Here is a 19,238-nt window from a genome sequence, read left to right on the forward strand (position 1 = left end):
GTGTTTTTTATTTTTTTTAATGTTGGTTTCTTTTGGGTTTTGGTTTTGTTTTTTGTTTTAATGTTGGTCACTGTTAACCAATTTGAATGTCGTCTGATTCCAATATCGATAGCGTAGTAGTAACTGTGCTAATGAAACTCTCAGAAATGCAATTTATAGAAATAAATAATGAATAAGTAACTAATCCGAAAATAGGAAGTCAGCTCTTACCTCCCCCCCCTTGTATCAACTATGAAATCAGTGCAAACATAATAGAAGTATAAAGACAGTAAATAAAATATTAAAGCGACTAATTGGTGCAAGATTTGAAGAATGCTGGCGGCTGACTGTTAAAGTTTCTTGTAAAAACTGGAATCCAATGTTTGTTCGTTTCGATAAATTAATCCTTCTCATCGCAACCTCCACCCACCTACAAAAAGAGAAAAAATATAAAGGGAGGAAAAAAGTGAAAAAAAAGGAGCCACAGATTAACTGGAATGTAAAGTTGTATTTCACCCGACGGAAAAATGCCAATCCATATTTTTTAAGCAACTAAGAACTCAAACTGGTGTTCCTCGTATGTTCCCCTGTGGACGTATCCACAGTGGTGTTAAGTGGTCGCGGGCGGAGTATGAATCGAATAGAGAGAAAAGATTTTACAACTTCCATTGATTCTAACCGATTGTGGCAGTGAACTCTCACCGGAAAAAAATATAGAAATGTACGAATATCCAGGAACTGTAAGGGTAGTAGACCTATAGCACACCTCAGATCCTGTGCTGAAGTGTGGGGACATTACATTTGAATGTAATGTCGTGATTTTTAATCCTATTAAGGTCAAACTCATACGGGAAAAAATGAGTTCATTTTATTTATATAGAGACAAAACTGCAATAAATAAAAAAAAAATCTTTTTTTAAATTTGTGTCAATCGTTTTTTTATTTATTACATTTTCACCCCGAACAAGGCACATTGCCACTTTGGTGTAGGGGGCTACTATCAGGGACATAAGCTACAGGGGTACTCTGCGGGGAGTTGGGCAGCAAGATGTCGGTTCACGTTACACTTGAACTTCTGCATGTCAGTACAGTTGGGGAAGCAGGAACCCGGAAGGGAGTTCCAAAGTCTAGCGGTTCTGAGGGAAGAAACTATTGGAATAGAAGGCTTTCTTACACCTAGGGATCTCTACCTTATAGGGGTGGAATTTACCTGCTTGTCGGGTTTGTTAGAGGTATTTACATCGAGAGGGTACAAGGGCTTGTAGTTCATCAGAGCATTCATCATTAGAATAGATGTTGGTTCACATTACACTTGAACTTCTGCATGTCAGTACAGTTGCACATGCTACGAAAACAAAAAAAAATTGCATGTCATATATGTCAATCGTTTTTTTTATTTTTTATTTTTTTTTACAGTCTTCATATGTACAGGAATAAAATTATTCAAAACATAATTCAAGCACATCAGAAATAAAGGAACCACACATTTTTTTTTTCTTACGTTGAATTGTTTTGAATTTTGATAAGTTGACTTTTCGGACTAAATGGGCGGGGGTCAAATGATGGACTTAGTCATTTTTTAGTTTTTTGCATGGTGCAGAACTCAAATTTACATATGTTAAGGCCTAAAACTGCACCGTTTGTTCATTTTCACCAGGATTTGACGTCCCCCTGGGGGTCTTTTGGCGCTAAATGGAGAGGGGGGGAGCAAGTGCTGAACTTAGTCATTTTTTTTATGCCTTGTTCACTGTGCGCTCACGGGGAAACATGTATGCTTCACTTGTTTGATTTTAAACTACCAGTGAAATTAAAATATACAGATCACCCTCCCAACACATAATTGTGTTTGTTACATTTGCAAAAACATATGAACATATTACATGCAGTTTTTATACAGGGTGTCCCAAAAGAAGCTGATGGATTTTTAATTTGATTAACTTCCTCAATATTTAAGTTATGCTTACCAATTTTCATATGTAGGTAGATGAGACTCTCCGTGATTTTTTGAGATATAATAAGATATCATAATCTACTTATCTTAGACTAAGTTGTGTAAATAAAATTAGAATATGTTTTTCAGAAGGTCTAATTTTAGTTATGAAAAATGATGTTACTCAAATGTCCACCATTTTCATTTTCACACTCTTGTGCTCTCTGCAGGGCATTGTCTATTGTCATTGGCTGAAGCTCTTGCACCAATTGAATTTTATATGGAAATTTGTCCTCTTCAAGAAGCATTCTGTGAAGAGATGATCGAGAAACCCCAATTTGACGATCTCCTTCTTACTGATGTGGATGGATCCTCGGCCACACTCTCTGCTAATCTCTGACGATTCTCATCACTTCTTGCCGTACGGAGTCTACCAGATTTAGGGAGGTTACATACAGAAATCGAGCCACCATAACTTTTATTGCATTGGGAGTAGGGGAATTTCTTGTGTTGAAGTTTCGTCGAAATTCTCTTTGAGTTTCTGATATTGATTCATTCAACCGAAAATATGACTCTACGATAAATATTTGCTCCTCGGTGGTGTAACGACTCATAATAACCTTGAAAGGGTTACTCTAGATGATCTGAAAAAATAAAAGAAAAATATAAAAAATTAAGAAAGTTATGAATTTTTTTTTAACCATCAGCTTCTTTTGGGACATGCTGTAGTAATCCATAAATTAGAAAAATATAAACTGTTCTTAAGAATTACTCGAGATCGTGACTGCATTGATTCTTTGCCGATTTGATTTACTGCCGCCATCTTTGTTCAACATAATGGCTCAACATCTAACAAAAGCATGACAGTATCCAAGAACACCAAAGCAAGTTGATGAATTCAAATATTCAGGATACTGGATCACATCTGATGGAAGGTGCACGACCGAAATACAAAAACCGCCTGCTACGATTTAGAAACCTGCCATAAAATTCTGGGACACTGTAATACTACGGATATTAAAAAGTTATCAAATGTAGTCGAAGGCATGAAAATAATACCTTCAGACGATCTCCTAAATTGTGGGTTCTGGATATGACCTTAAATTATATCCAGTGGTGAGGCCCCAGCTTGCGGGCTTTGGGGAGTGTGGAACCACCCTTTAATTGCCATTGCTCCCAAGTCTACTCTGACCCAGAGTGGTAGTACCTGTTAGGGTCCCAACTATGGATTAAATAGAAGCCGACTGGGAAAAAAATATATTCTATTAAAAAAATTTTCTTCAAAATCTTTGGATTCGGTATTAAATAACCCGAAAAGGGTTGATATGCTGTAAAACAAAAACAACCAACCAACCCAAATTGTGATGTTTGTGCACAGGGAAAAAATGACAAAATATATAAGCAAAACACCAGACAAAAAGGCCTTGAAAATTTTCTCACTTGTGCACTGTGACTTGGCAGGTCCGATAAACCTGATGGGAATATATTCAGGTATGCATTAAATTTTGTTGATCATTTAGGTATAATTATGGTTTATTTCTTAAAAAAAACAAATCCAACACTATCCTTGTCACTAAGAACTATTTAGCTTACATTATCCAGGGTACAATGCTAAACTACGACCATTTTTTTTTGTCTTTCTAACCAAATTAACAAACTGAAATATCTAACAGAATATTTCGAGTTTTTGTTTAACAAAAAATTTTATGTATATTTGAAAAGAAAAAAAAATGTGCATATATGTATTTCAATGTATATATTTGAAAAGTATGTAGATTTGCATTTTTATATGTATAAAAAAAAAACTAAAAAAAACCCCAAAAAACTTAAACAATATGATTAAAAATGGCTTCTTTTTACACCAATATATTGATATTCTTTTTGACCAATGAGAATAAAAACAAATTCCAAAGATAAATAAAAAAAAAATTTTTTTTTTTACACTATCAAACCAAATTGAGTCCGAAAGGAGTTTTTAATTATATCAAAACGGGGAGGGGTTACAAATGTTTTGGAGTACTAATGAGGATATCCAATCCAATGCTATGGACGATCTTATTTATAACTACGGTTAGGACAATCAACCAATGAGAAGCCGCCGACCTCATTATAAAAATATCGAATTTCGGATTCAAGTCAGTTTGCCGTTAACGACTAAACCACTGCTGATTGTGATTGCATTGATTCTTCACCGATTTGATTTACTACTGCCATCTTTGTTCAACATAATGGCTCAACACTTAACAGGTTATGTGCCCAGCCATTGACTTTACTTTGATGGAACGGAATCTAAATTCGAATTGTGGCAGGTGAAATTTCTGGGGTATTTAAGGATACGAAAACTATGCAATGTTAGTCAATCTCCACCAGAAAATCCTAACGACCCCGAATTTATAGAAAAAAAAAAAAAAAATGCAACTGTTTTTGCAGAACTTAGACAACAGAAGTCTGTCTCTGATTATAAGAGATGCCTTGGATGATGGCAGTAAATCGTTGAGCATATTAATCTAATGCCGCCATCTTTGTTCTAAAGAATTACTCAACATTCAAGATCGTTGCTGCATTGATTCTTCGCCGATTTGATTTACTGCCACCATCTTTGTTCAACATAATGGCTCAACATCTAACCAAAGCATGACAGTATCCAAGAACACCAAAGCTCCAACATGCAAGCTACAATGTCGCAAGTTGATGAATTCAAATATCTGGGATACTGGATCACATCTGATGTAAGATGCACGACTGAAATATAAAATCGCATAGCCGCAGCCAAAGTCACCTTCAAGAGATTGCCATCAATCAGGACCAACAGAAACTTTATATTTTATCTGACACCAAATTCAGAATACTCTGAACGCATGTATGACATCAAAAGTATACGTTTGGGTGGACACAACATTAACCCTTCAGTATGCAGACAACACTGTATTAATAGCAGAATTCAAAGAGACCCTCCCTGGTGCTACCAGATCAGGTTGTCTAGTGGCTTCCTGACACGAAATGCACCTACATTAAATTTTTGTTTTTGTTTTCTATTCTCTTTTGTAAAACTTAATTATGTTCTGCAAAAACAAAAACAAAAGCCCCCTTCCTCTTCCCCTTTCCTTTCCTTCCCTACTTCCCAACCGTGTCGGTGGGGCATTAGAATACACCAACTATCCCCCTGCAGAGAGTAAAAGCCTCTCAAAGGGGCCACCTGTTGGCCGTGGATGGCGACTCGTAATGACTCGGAAAAGGATCCTGGTTGCTGAGCAACTGATATCTAGGGAAATTAAAGATATCAGTTGCAACACTCCACTTTGGCCTTGTACAAGGCTAGACGGGCGGTCGGAGGGGCCTGATCTGATCAATCGGCTAGTTACGTCAAGCCCTAACACATCTTCTACTTTTCTATCAATTTCCTTTAAACTGTAACAAATACAGTTCTACCCTATACCACTGTTAACTATATACATATTTTCCCCTCTTTTCCATGTGTTAGAAGGCGGTGGCTAGGGTCAAATGTGCCGAATGATTAAAGTCATGACATGGCTGTATAGTGCCGGAAGTTACCACAAATGACTTGGATTGTGTAACTAAAGGATTATGGGTGCTCATGGCTCCCATTTGGGACATGTATACTGTTTATGTAGCCCTGGCATGACAAGGTGAATGGGTTTCCCCTTAACCTGCCCCAATATTGGACTCCGAAGTGGGTGGGGAGCATAAGCAATGAATTTAAAATATATATATACATGGCCAACTATAAAAACTCCAAGCGCCAACATGTCGACTCGGATAGTTCAGAAAATGAACTACAAACATTCTCAAAATTTATTGTATTGGAATCCACCAAAGAAACCAAAATAACTGACTTATCACCATTTATTATACATAAAATTATATCGGCACATATTACCACCAAAAATGTAAAAACTTTAAAAAAATAAAACCCTACTGGTGGAAGTGGAAAGAGAAAAACATGCCACTTTTCTCCTAGGAATGAAAACTTTCCACAATATAAATATCAAAACTTATCCACACAAGAATCTGAATACATCCAAAGGTGTAGTAAAATCGAAAGACCTCTCAATGTGCACTACTGAAGAGATAACAAAAGAACTTAAAAACCAAGGAGCAATAAACGTTAAAAGAATTACAATAAAAAAAGAGAATCAGACTATACATATGAACACTTACATTATGCAGTTCGATAGACCCACTATCCCAAAAGAAATCAAAATTGGGTTCAACGTTGAAAAAGTTGAACCCTTTATACCAAACCCACTTTGGTGCTTTAAATGCCAGAAGTTTGGGCACCATGAGGATGCATGTAGGGGACAAGCAGTGTGCGGCAGATGTGGCCAGAGAGATCCAGACCACACTGTCAATGATTGCAATCTTGATTGCAAATGTGCAAATTGTGGAGAAAACCATCCTGCTTATGCTAGAGCATTCAGAATCTGGAAAAAAGAAAAGGCAGTGTCAATAAAACATACCAAAAACATCTCCTTCCTCGAAGCTAGGAAAATAGTAGATGGATACATGAAGGAAACGACATACTCTCAAGTCATCTCAAGTTGTATATCATCCAACATCACTAACCAAGACTCCAAATACGAAATACTAATAAACAAACTGTTACAATTGGGACCAAATGACTGGCCCAAATTTATAAATGAAATTAAACCAAACATATCATCAAAAATTAATCATCCCATTAAATCATCAACTAATGTTACCAATAAAACAAATTCTCAACCAAAATTAGAACATCCAAGAAAACAAAGTCAATCAAAAGAAAGACTACAAAAATCACCAGTATGTCGTGCAGATGCTGAAAAAGACAAAACTAAGGAAAAACAAAATCAGTTAAAAGAAAGACCACACAGATCACCAATACGTCTTCCCTGTAATGACAAAAACACACTTGAAAAACAAACAAAAGATACATCTACCAAAAAACAAAATATAAAGAAATTACCACAAACAGAAGCCACTACTACTACTACTACAAATAAATTTACAGAATTAGAAGACATGGAAACTGAAGTTACTCCTCAAACCAAAAAAAAATCCTCATGAATTACAAGATAATCCAATGGAATTGCTGTGGATTGAAGGCAAATTACAATGAAATTTTATTGTTGCAAACCAAATTTAATCCTTTGGTTATTTATCTCCAAGAAACCTTCTTAAGAATGAGGACAATTTGAATATAAAACACTATCAACAATATAACTACATTCATAATACAGGCTTAGAGCCTCTGGTGGGGTATCAGTATTCATTAAAAATAACATACCCCAGAGCTAAATTGAATTAAAAACAAATGATGATGCCTATGGTAGTGATAACTACTCAATCATTTTCAAAAGCCATAAAAAATATTTGAACATCCACCAAGATGGAAGCTTAAAGCCAACTAGGAAAAATTCAAGAATCTTTGCTTAGAACAATTGACAGAAACAACATCGATACAATCGAAACATTTACATGAACATTAATATTAATAGAAAAGTGCATTCCCAAAAACACTACTTCAGGAAAAAAGAATAGACCATGGTTTAACAAAGAATGCAAAGAATCAATAAATCTACGAAAAGCAGCATTAAGAAAATTTTAATAAAGAACCAACAACAAGCAACTTAATTGAATACAAATTGCATAGAGCAAAATCACGCAGAATAATAAAGAAAGCCAAAAAAGAATGCTGACAAGAATATGTCAACAAGATCAATGTTTCCACTAAACCAAAGACAGTTTGGGAAATGATTAAAAAAATTTCTGGAAAACATAACCCGATACCAATTAAACATCTTTTTACTGAAAATACCAAAATAACAGAAACGAAGGCTATAGCAAAAAAATTAGCCAAAACATTTTCAGGAACTCTTCTTCAAAAAACTATAACAAAGAATTCCAAACCATCAAGGAAAATATCGAAAAGTACAAGCTAAACTTCAATTCCAAAAACCTTGAAGAATATAATAAACCTTTTTCAATAAGTGAATTGGAAAATTCCATAAACAAATCACACAACACAGTCGTAAGACCAGATGAGGTCGACTATAGTTTTTTGAAAATACTTCCAAAAACTCCATTGGAACTTTTACTAAAAATCTACAATGACATCTGGATTAAAAAGAAGTTCCCAGAATCTTGGAAACATACAACGATTATTCCAATACCAGGAAAATATTCTTCAGATCTTGGAAATTATCGACCAATTTCACTAACAAGTTGCATGTGCAAAACATTAGAGTGAATGGTAAACCATCGCCTCATTTGGTATTTAGAAACAAACAAACTAATAACCAATGCACAGTGTGGTTATCGTAAAAAATCGTGGATGTCTTAACCATTTGGTCAACTTAGAATGCTATATCAGAGAAGCCTTCATAAGAGGGGAACACACCACAACTGTCTTTTTCGATCTAGAAAAAGCTTACGATACTACCTGGAAATTCGGAATTATGAAAGATCTATTCGACTTTGGACTTAAAGGTAGACTTCCCGAATTTATTCAAAATTTTTTAACGAACAGAACCTTCAAGGTACGCATAGGGTCTACTCTAAGCGATATAAATAAACAGGAAGGTGTGCCACAGGGTAGTATATTATTAACAACCCTATTTAATATTAAAATCAATAACATAGTAAAGGAACTTACCCCCAACATAAATAGAACATTGTACGTGGATGATTGCTCTATAAGCTATCATTCCAAGCGCATCCATACTATTGAAAGAAAATTGCAACACAGCATAAACAAAATGAATAAATGGGCAAAAGAAAATGGTTTTAAATTTTCCAAAAATAAAACCAAATGCATTCATTTTTGCAATCAACAAATTACACAATGATCCCAAATTACAACTCGATGGAGAAGATATCCCCTTTGTTGACGAATACAAGTTTTTAGGAATGGTTTTTGATAAAAAACTAAATTTTATTCCCCACATAAACTATGTTAAAAAAATGTAATAAAACACTGCAACTTCTGCGTGTTGTGGCTCATACAAATTGGGGAGCTGACAGGCAGACCTTGTTAAACCTGTACAGATCCCTAATTCGATCAAAATTTGACTATGGCAGCTGTATATACCAAGCAGCAAGAAAATCCTATGTTAAAATTTTAAATCCCATTTAACATACAGGACTGAGACTTGCACTGGGAGCTTTCAGAACATCTCCAGTAGAAAGTTTGTATGCCAAAGCAAATGAAGCTCCACCTAACCTCAGATATAACAAGTTAGCACTGCTATATTATACAAAATTAAAGGCAGATCCCGACAATCCTGCGCACGACTGCACGTTTTATTCCAAGTATAAACATTTATTTCAACGAAAAGAAAAAGCCATTAAAACATTTGGCCAACGAATGGAACCCATTATTGAAAAAGCAAAGATCCCGATAACAAAAATTCACAAAACATTTACTCCAAAAATACCTCCTTGGAACATTAGAGTACCAAAAGTTGACTTAAGTCTTAGCAAACACTGCAAGGGAAAAACTCACCCTCTTTTTTATGAAGAAGAATTTGAACAAATCAAATACAATTATCCTAAACATGCATACATCTTTACGGACGGATCAAAACAGGTAGATGCAACAGGCAGCGCAGCTGTATATAATAAATAAAATTTAAAAAAAAAAAAGCATCTCTTGAAAGAAACCTCAATCTTTAATGCAGAGGTTTGTGCGATAGATTTAGCGCTTGATTTCATCTCCAGGGATAACAACACAAAATATGTAATTTTCTCCGACTCGCTATCAGCTATAACAGCAATAAAAACACAAAAGTCTAACAACCCGTTGTTAGTAAAACTACACGCTAGAATAAGCGAATTTTTAAAAACAAAAGAAATTGTGCTTTGCTGGATACCTAGCCACATCGGTATCAGAGGAAACGAATTAGTAGATACAGCAGCAAAGGCTTCTCTAAATGAAAATCAATATGAAATCTTTAAAGTCCCCTATACGGATTAAAAAAAAAATATAAATAAATGTATTAAAAAACAATGGCAAATTTATTGGAATGGTTACACTAACAAACTATATATATATATATATTTTTATTTTTTTTTACAAGGTAGTCACCACTTATCAAGGCCCGGAAGCCACTCGGGGATAAGGGTTATTGTGTGTACAGTACGTTAGTGTTGGAGATTTGATAAAGTGTCTTAAGGAGGCGGTTCATCAGGAATTTGTTCACATTGGACTTGAAAACTATATGCCATTAAACCAACAATTGGTAACTGGGAACAACATTCCAGGAAAAATAGAAAGGAAGAGGTTGTATTAACGAGATTGCGTATAGGTCAAACATACCTAACCCAATCATATTTACTTAAAGGAGAAGACCAGCCAATGTGTATTGTATGTCAGTTTCCGCTGACAACAAAACATTTTCTTACTGAATGCATTGATCTTCTGCCTATAAGACGAAAATATTACAAAGACAGCAATATAAAAGAACTTTTTAAAAACATAAAAGTCAAACACATAATCGATTACCTTAAAGAAATTGGTATATAAACAAAAATATAGATTTTCATATACATGTGAATAAGCAAGACAATAAAAATCGATACGAATTAGTATTTCTAAACTAATCCTTTGCACATTAAATATACATAAGTATAATTAAATAAAATTTTACTTTCTTATACAAATTAACACAAACGTAACCACACCTTAGTAGTAAATATTTACTAATACAAATTTAACACACATATTGCAAATTTATTTTAAATATTTTTACACAAATATAACACTTTCACACAAACACAACTACATCTAAGTAGCAAATATTTATCATCACAAATTTACACACATAACGCAAATTCGTTTGAAATATTTTTTATTGCAAATTTATTTTAAATATTTTTACACAAATATAACACTTTCACACAAATTTACACAAACGCAACTACACCTAAGTAGCAAATATTTATCATCACAAATTTACACACATAACGCAAATTCGTTTGAAATATTTTTTATTGCAAATTTATTTTAAATATTTTTACACAAATATAACACTTTCACACAAATTTACACAAACGCAACTACACCTAAGTAGCAAATATTTATCATCACAAATTTACACACATAACGCAAATTCGTTTGAAATATTTTTTATTGCAAATTTATTTTAAATATTTTTACACAAATATAACACTTTCACACAAATTTACACAAACACAACTACACCTAAGTAGCAAATATTTATCATCACAAATTTACACACATAACGCAAATTCATTTGAAATATTTTTTATTGCAAATTTACTTGTATTTTAATACATTTTATGCATTTAATTTTTTTATTTGTGTACTAAAACGTTTATGAATTTAATTAAATCTTAATGCAAACTATATTTCAACTATAAATATATTTGTTCACATTATTTTTGTTTATAAATAAAAAAAATATATTTAAACACTAAACCACAATTCGGCATAAAATAACCCAAAAAGGGTGGACATGCCGTTAAACACAAAAAAAAAAAAAAAAAATCAAAGAAATCCTCCAACAAAACAAACCAGGAAGTATTAGAAATGGCAGACATAGAAATATCTCCAATAAGAACAGTACGAAAAAGGCAAACGAATTCATGGGTCATGTCTACCAAAAAAAGCAGATCACCGCAGAAATTAATGACATTAAAGATATAAGTTTAAGTGGACACGACATTAACCATCTTAGGTATGCAGACGATACTGTATTAATAGCAGAATCCGAAGAGACCCTCCAACACATGCTTAATCCTGTGGTGGAAGCAAGTGAAAGTAAAGAACTTGCTTTAAACATCTCAAAAACCCTAAGCATGACAGAATCCAAGAACACCCAAACTCCAACATGCAAACTACAATGTCGCAATGTACGAGTTAAACAAGTTAATAAATTCAAATATTTGGGATACTGTGAAAGTAAAGAACTTGCTTTAAACACCTCAAAAACGGTAAGCATGTTAAAATGCTTTCGAGTATTAATGAGGGTATGACCGAGGTTACCGAGATAGAAGGGGTCAGTGAATCTGAGAGCGTGATGTCATTACCAGAGTGAGATGTAGGTAAAGTGTCCCTATCATTAGCTGTTTCATCTACAGAGCTTTCAGTTTGCTGGCCAACATGGATCATATCTGATGGAAGGTGCACAACTGAAATACAAAGTCGCATAACCGTAGCCAAAGTCACCTTCAAGAGATTATCATCAATCATGACCAATAGAAACATTAAAATAGACACCAAATTCAGAATACTCCGAACGTATGTATGGTCTGTTCTATTATACGGTTGTGAGTGCTGGACAATCACCAGCATCACGAGGAAAAAAGACTAGAGGCAACTGAAAATTGGTTCCTGGGGACAATTTTGAAGATATCCTGGACAGAAAAGAAAACAAACCAGGAGGTATTAGAAATGGCAAACACAGAAAGGTCTTTAATAAGAACAGTACGAAAAAGACAAATGAGATCCATGAGTCATGTCTACAGAAAAGGCGGAATAGAACAGATTAGTTTGACAAGAAAGATCGTGGGTAGAAGAAGCAAAAAATGACAGTGAGAAACATACGTTGGCAGACTGAATACCTGGCCAACATAAAAAATGATGAGCAACAATGAATTCATGAATGCCTCGAGATCGAGAGGGAGGGAGAAGGAGAGAGAGAGAGAGAGAGAGGGAGGGAGAAGGAGAGAGAGAGAGAGAGTGATATAGATGAAGAGTCATAGCCGTCAATGCCTGTATCAGGCGGGTCAACCTTTGGTGATGGCAATGATACCAAAACAGCTAAACAAAACAAAATATTTGGAAGTTTTAAAAAGAGTCAGAATCGGTAATCGTATTGGAATCAGGAAAAATATGTGGATCGTCCCATCACCATTTGGTATCATCCTCAATTGTTTACAGTCTATCTGCATAAGAGTTTGTCATGACAACCTGATATGAGGCTACTTTCACCATACAAGCAAATCTGGACCAAATATTCAAGCAACATAATATTTTAAGCCCAAATAAGATCCCCTCAACACAATCCCTCGAAGGCCAATCTGTGGCAAATTTCAAATAGCAACTCTAAAAGGGATAACCTCAGTTCTTGAATGACCTTCCCCCTTCCGCATATATGAATGTAACTCATAAAGAAATCAGGTATTAACCCCTAGGAAAGGACCCCCTTGATCTTTAAGAACTGAAATAAAATGAAAAAGTGAGAATAACCTTATGCTTATAAAGTGTGTGGTTCAGTATTTCCAGAAAAAAAAAATCCAGCTTAAAAACTCGGGGCAAGATGGTGTACCATCTTGCCCCGGGTTGCGGATGAGGGCACCTCCTCTGCATATATTGTTGAATAAAGGAACTCGGAAATCGTGCACACACATAAATTTCAGAGAACAAGGAAAATACCAAGCAAGACTTGTACACACATATTGACCTCTGATGGAACAAAGAGATCCAGGTCGGGTTTGTACACATATATTGACCTCTGAATGAACAAAAAGAAATTGTCAATGAGAGAGAGAGAGAGAGAGAAAGATGCATGATCGTCACGTCATTAGTTTGTCAACTCAAACCTCACCATTAATCACACTTGCTCGGCATGTCCGAAGACCACTGACAGGCAAAAAAAAATGAATACAGTTTTGCTATGAAACCATCTCCGTGTTTGATTATCAAAATGGCTGTGACAAGCCAAAGTGTATATATTTATTTAGCAGCACACATCTTTGTGCAACAAACATGATTATACACACGTGAGAGCAATAAACATTACAGAGAGAACCGACTATACAACAATATCAAAGAGGTAGAGGACAGCTTCGAGTGATCAATAAGAAGCCGTGGACAGTGAGGAATAAACAAAAAAAAAAAATGCCTTAAAGAAGGGGTCATACTGGATGGCTGTCGCCAAGAATAAAAAGAGCCTCTCAACCCGTTCACACACCAGGCGGGAAGAGGAAAGCATTAGTGCAAACCTTCTTGCCTCAGAGAGCGGTGTCACAGTCACTTCAGAGGCCAGGCAATAAACAGATAAATCGTTACAGAGAGAACCGACTATATAACAATATCAAAGAGGTAGAGGACAGCTTCGAATGACCAATAAGAAGCCGTGGACAGTGAGGAATAAACAAAAAAAAAATGCCTTAAAGAAGGGGTCATACTGGATGGCTGTCGCCAAGAATAAAACGAGCCTCTCAACCCGTTTACACACCAGGCGGGAAGAGGAAAGCAATAGTGCAAACCTTCTTGCCTCAGAGAGCGGTGTCACAGTCACTTCAGAGGCCAGGCAATAAACAGATAAATCGTTACAGAGAGAACCGACTATATAACAATATCAAAGAGGTAGAGGACAGCTTCGAATGACCAATAAGAAGCCGTGGACAGTGAGGAATAAACAAAAAAAAAATGCCTTAAAGAAGGGGTCATACTGGATGGCTGTCGCCAAGAATAAAAAGAGCCTCTCAACCCGTTCACACACCAGGCGGGAAGAGGAAAGCATTAGTGCAAACCTTCTTGCCTCAGAGTGTGGTGTCACGGCCACTTCAGAGGCCAGCCACCAGTCCATGACAAACCCTTCCTCCATTTTTGCCCGATAGATCTCAGCAGAGAAAAATGAAACATCCTTACCCAACCTGCGATCCCTCGTCTCACAGATGAGGAGATACATCCCAGAAGAGAAAATAGACCTCATCAGATATGAGGCTTTGAGGGCCACAGAAGACGACCACTCTAGTGTACAAGATGAGGAGACCAGACAGAGACTGGATTGCAATTTAACTCCCTTATTTAGTTCCTGATGTTTTCCTTCAATTCTTGCAGGGTTTAAGGTGTCAGAGGCGAGGCAAGGACAGCCACGAGTCCATGACAAACCTGATCCTAGCGCCCTTCCTCCATCTTTGCCCGATAGACCCCAAAAGAAACAGAAAGGAAGTTAAAACTCAGTCATGTTCTGTTGAGCAAAAGTTCCTCCTGCACTGCTACAACTACTCAAGGTTTGGGAAATGGGGACGCGGTGCAGGAGAGATACTAATTGAAAGGGTAAGAGCAAAGAAAAAGGAGACATTCTTACCCAACCTGCGATCCCTCATCTCACAGATGGAGAGATAGATCCCACGAAAGGAAATTGACCTCATCAGATGTGAGGATTTGAAGGCCACAGAAGAAGACCACTCTAGAGTACAAGACAGAGACGGGAGGTGATATGGGAGAGTGAGAGGAGAGGCGGACACTGGTATGGGCAATGGAGTACGCCAAATCGAAATACGAAAGACAAAAGGACAGAACAGTGACCTGGAGGGGTATCTTTTTCCACTTTTAACCAGGAAAAAGCCAACATCCTTCCAGGCAGAATGACAACAACGTCACAATAGCCTCATATAATTTGCCGCAAGATAATTAGACTACATGCCATCAAAAGTAGGAGCTCTTGTGGTGAGCAAAGGATGTTCCCTAGAGGACCCAATCACAATTCCCACGATAGACCAACTCGAACACCAACCATCAACCTCACCATCACAACTCGACCAGCTACTACAGCACATGTCCATCACTTCTGGAACTCTGATTGACATAAAACCTGTCTCCACAGACTCTCCGCTGGGAACCCCACTACCACCGACCTAAGACTCTACATCACCTGATCGGACGCCTAGAGAACCCAATCACAAAACCAAAAAGAGAGAACTTGAAAGCCTACTAGATACGACTCTCGAGTATCTAAGCTCTCTCTGACATGAGGATACTTCCCATCAAATCACTCAAGTTAAGCAACATTGAGCCTAGTCATTACTAAAATGGGTGACCAATTTGGGAATACCAGGCGCTGTATGTAGGAGGACGGGACACCTCCCTGTAAGAGTTGCAAAAACCTAATGTCGTCATCTTCCCCAACAGGGATATACATGCGAAAGGGGATCGCTTGTAAATTTCATACTCCCATGGAGCTTCCTCCTTTGGAGGAAGCTGGTTATACCCAAATAGGGTTAGTGCCGTTTCACACACATCAAATACGTTCCTCAGGTTTCTAATATCAAATAAGAATACGTGGACAATGAGGGACTAAGTATTAAAAGATGAGTAAAAATAGACCTACATACTGGCAGGCCAGCACCCAGGATAAAAAGGGCCCCTTAAATTGTATATATACCAGGTGTGGGAAGAGGTAGATAATGGCGTAAACTTTCTCTCCTCTGGAAGTGACACTATAGTCATGACAGAGGTCAATCAGGGTCAGCCATGGATAAAAAATAAAAATGGAGAGGTTGAGTCGCAGGTTGTTACTCGGAGGCAAGGCGCCACCTCGATGATGGTCAGGGCCGCGATAACAGAGACTGGAAGGAGTCCTCTGGTTTTTGTGGATCGTGGTGTGAAATCGAACCAGGAAAATTATTTCAAGACCATTCTTGAATCATCATTGTTGCCCTGAACTAAAAGGCATTTCAAAAAAATTGTTGGGCATTCCAACAGAACTCAGCTCCTGCTCATGGAGTGAAAAGAAAAAAAAAAAAGAAGAAAAAGAAAACAACAAAAAACAAAAAAAAGACATAAGAACGGCTTGAGATGAATGTTCCGGAATTCATTTCAAATGACAAATGCCCCCCCGCCCCCGCCAATCATCTCCAGATATTAGATATTAACCTATTGGACTTTGGTATTTGGTCTATCTTGGAGAGTAAAGTCTCAGCTCCCCCTCCCCAACAAATTTGGAGGCTATCACTAAAAAAAAAACACAGACGGTTAAAAGCCCATCTATGGTCAGTTGCAGACAAGAAGGTCCTGCTGTTTTGCTATCGCCATTCCAAGTGTGAGAAGTGGAGCAAAACTTCAAACGCGGTTCTTACAAAGATAGCGGAGGGAATGATATTGCATCCAGTTGGATGCCCCATCTCCAGCTATAACAAAATAAGAAAATAAAAAAAAATAAAGGAGAGAAAAATCTCATTCATGTAAAGTGTGTGGATCAGAATTTCCGCAGAAATGCAATTTAGAAAGTCAGAAATGCGATTTAAAAAGTCAGAAATGCAATTTAAAAAGTCAGACGTTTGGACACATTCGAGTGTCACGTAAGCGCCAATGATAAGTGTACTGATGACAACAAACAAAATTAACAATGTGTTTATGTCCGTATTTGGTCGACAAAAGGAGGGTGGACCTGTAAATTCATCCTTGTCTGTTCGTACTTTTCTCAATAACTACGCACAAACATTAAACATGATACGAGTAAAAAAGTAACAGAACGGATTTTCCAGGAAAACTCCTGTCGCTCCCCTGGGGGTGCCTTTCGGCTTAAAATGGCTAAAATTGACACTTTTGTGCTTACTAAAAAAAAAATTGATGACTTGGATTTTTATAAAACTTTCTGAAAAATTGTAACTAACTGATTTCTATATAATTTTGTCTGCCTATATTTTGCGATAACTCTTGGGTGTGTCCCAGGGGTTCTTTTAGGGCTAATAAAAACACTCCATTTTTGGGACTATTTTAACCATATTTGTCCCAAATTTTCTGCGTATGTCTATTTAGCAGTTTTGCATGGTGCTGAACTCAAATTTTAATATGCTAAGACGTTGGGGAGTTTGGGGGCTAAATGATGGACTTAGTAGTCGTTTCTTTTTTTGCATGGTGCAGAAATCAAGCTTACATATGTTAAGGCCTAAAACTGCACCGTTTGTTCATTTTCACCAGGATTTGACGTCCCCTGGGGACTTTTGGGGCTAAATAGAAGGGGGGGGGGCGCAAATGCTGAACTTAGTCATTTTTTTATGCCTCGTTCACTGTGCATTCACGGGGAACCATGCATGCTTCACTTGTTTTATTAAAATTTTTACAAATTTTATATATATATATATATATATATATATAATATAAATATATATATATTATATACACATGTAAAAACATTTTTGCATCAACCTAATATATATATATATATATATATATATACACATAAAAAACGGCATTATTTTTGCATCAACCTTATATATTATATATATATATATCTATACTCCTATAAATTCGTTTTTCTTTTGTGTGTATTGATATTCATATTAAAAAACCCTCTTTTTTATTTATTTAAAAAGAAAATACAATTTTGTTATATATGGGTTTTGGAATTGCATTCACTAGCAAAAAATCTAGCTAATTTGCATATTCTTTAAACATTAATTTTAATCAATTCCCTATTAGTTGTTTCGCTTTTCTTATGGGATGATCATCTTTAGTTAACTATTACGTGTAATTATATTCATGCAGATATTCTACATGATTTATACTTGCATAATATTTGCGTAAAAAGTTTATAGTAAACACAAAATTGTTTCCATATATATTTATGTATGCGTATATATTTTTATTTGACAAATTTTGCCTACCAAACTCCTAGAGTTTTTGGTCTACAGACATGAAACTTCATATGTAAGGTATTTGAATCCATGCAAAATTTTATATTTGGATTTTAGCCCAGTAAAATGGGTGCAAAAGTGTGAAAATTAAAAAAAAATGAAATTTGCCAGGTGAAGGTTGAACGCCAGCATTACGAATGCATAACATAGTAGCTATTGGTTCATGTTTTAATTTTTAGCAGTGCAGTAAACATGTTTTCATAGCCCAGTCATTTACGGCAGAGGCAACCTAAATCGTGAGTTAACGTTTTGGTTTCGATTCTCGGTGGTGGCGCATGAGTTTTTTTTTTTATATACCTTTTAAATCATTATATATTGCATCCAATCTATCTGTATATCTATCTATCTATCTATATATATAAAAGTGAAAGTGTGTGTGTGTCTGTGTACATTTCCCTACGCAATAACTCTGTCAATTTTAAGCCTACAGATTCGAAATTTGATATACAAGGTACTGAGATTTGGGGAAATCGATGTGATTGGTTTTCGGACAGAAATTTGGCGATTAAGGGGTCAAAGGTCATCGATTTGACCTTTGAGAACTCTACCAAACTCCTCCTACAATTTTGGGTCTAAACACGTGAAATTTTAGATATAGATTCCTTGGACATGGATCTAACTTAATAACTTTATTTGAGCCCTAAACAATAAATTTTTAATAACTTTATTTGAGCCCTAAACAATAAATTTTAAGGGGTCATAATAGGGGTCAAAGTAAAAAAAAATTGACCACTTTTTTTTTTTTTTTTCGTTTTGCTCAGCATACACCTCGCAACGCTGGGCACCCATGCTAGTATAAAAAGCTATAACTAAATCTTTCATAGGGATAATGCCCGTTCCTTTTGAGAGATAGATTATGCATTAATCAAAACATTGATAAAGAATTTGTTTTTCTTTACATACACACACACATATATATATATATATATATATATATATA

General features: G+C 35.9%; 1 protein-coding gene across 1 annotated transcript in view; it reads right to left on the reverse strand.

Moving 5' to 3' along the window:
* Nucleotides 1–1,554: 1,554 nt before the first annotated feature.
* The window catches only part of LOC145269246 (isoleucine--tRNA ligase, mitochondrial-like), a 131,236-nt gene continuing 113,552 nt past the window's right edge, over nucleotides 1,555–19,238 (reverse strand). The window contains exon 24 of the transcript XR_013864967.1: nucleotides 1,555–2,553. The gene's annotated coding sequence lies outside the window, so the exon portion shown is untranslated. The remainder of the gene's footprint in view (nucleotides 2,554–19,238) is intronic.

Source organism: Euprymna scolopes, chromosome 45 (assembly GCF_053919585.1).
Source record: "Euprymna scolopes isolate OS-2025 chromosome 45, ASM5391958v1, whole genome shotgun sequence".
Classification (NCBI taxonomy): domain Eukaryota; kingdom Metazoa; phylum Mollusca; class Cephalopoda; order Sepiida; family Sepiolidae; genus Euprymna; species Euprymna scolopes.